This window comes from Octodon degus, unplaced genomic scaffold, assembly GCF_000260255.1.
Source record: "Octodon degus isolate 3935 unplaced genomic scaffold, OctDeg1.0 scaffold00026, whole genome shotgun sequence".
NCBI lineage: Eukaryota > Metazoa > Chordata > Mammalia > Rodentia > Octodontidae > Octodon > Octodon degus.
The window spans coordinates 10757411-10758707 of record NW_004524602.1 but is presented as its reverse complement, the minus strand read 5'-3'; positions in this window follow the sequence as shown (position 1 = coordinate 10758707).

Genomic DNA, 1297 nt, shown 5'->3' with positions numbered 1-1297 from the left:
TGGTCCCTGACTGGCTAGGGCAGACCTGGGGCTTTCCTTCTCTCTCCTCCTTCCTGTCACATTTCGATGGCTGATGATGGTCACTAGCACAGCTACCTGGCAAGGTGTTCAGGGACTCATGACCTGCCCATGTGAGGAGCCCTAGCGGTGCCAGCTCACGGCACCCTCTGAGGCTCCTGCCTGTGAAGGTCCCACCTACCCAGCAGCCCAGCCCCAGAACCTGACAAAACCACCAGAACACTCATGGTTCACTTTGGCAACAGGACTTTTATTCAGTCAAAATGAAGAGTGTGACAAACCCCAAGCCAGGCGAGGTGGGCCCCAGCCCCACCTCAGGAGCCAGGACTGAGGGAACATTGTCACTTGGGAGAAGGGAGGGACTACCCTTCTGGAGTCCACATGGACACAACTCTAGTGTTCTAGGAAAACACCACAACTTCTACCTTCTTCAACTAATTAACTAAAGTTCAAGGTGGGGTGTCCCTAGCGGGTGTGGGGTAGGGGATCAGAACTTAATGTTCTAATCTCATTCTTAAGAAATACACTTATCTTTTTTGTTTTCTTTTTAAAAAAAGTTTTTCTGCTATTTAAAAAAATGTTCTGAGTATAACCAAAAATAGGTATTTGTTTCCTTTTTTTCTTCCTTCTTCTTTACCTAAGTAGTTCAAAAAACAACACAACAGAAAAGAGAACAAAGAGTCACAGGAACATGACCCTTAAACACACCTCGTATAAAAGTAGCTCCTGGCCACATCTGCCGACAGCAGTGGGTGGCTTCACCATCCGGCGGGTGGGTGAGGCTGACTGTGGCCCACAACAGAGGCCTGGCCACCTCCACTGGAGACACACACACACACTGTCCCACACATAGTACATTCTGGGGACAGGCCCGGCCCACATCCTGCATCTGCAGGACAGGGGGCAGGGACAAGGTGGTGTCCCCAGCCTCTGAAGGTCCCTGGGGATCCCTGTGGAGGGTGGGCTGGCTGAGAGGGTCCCACAGGAGTGGACATGTGGCAGGAGACAAGCACAGGCAGTGGGCCTGGGAGGCGGCTAGTTTGGGATAATTTATACTTTGAGGAACCCATTTCCTCTTATATTTGGCTTCTTTCACATTTTCTCTCTGACCAATTCCATCTTTATTTCTGGCGCCCTCAGTCACTCTGCCCGCTCCCTGGGGGCGCTGTGGGCAGTAGTGGCAGTGGCGGAGGAGGAAAGGGTCCAGGAAGAAGGTCCAGTGACAGCATGGCCACAGAGCTTCAGGCCTTGAGGTAGACTGTTTCTTTCACACCTGGAC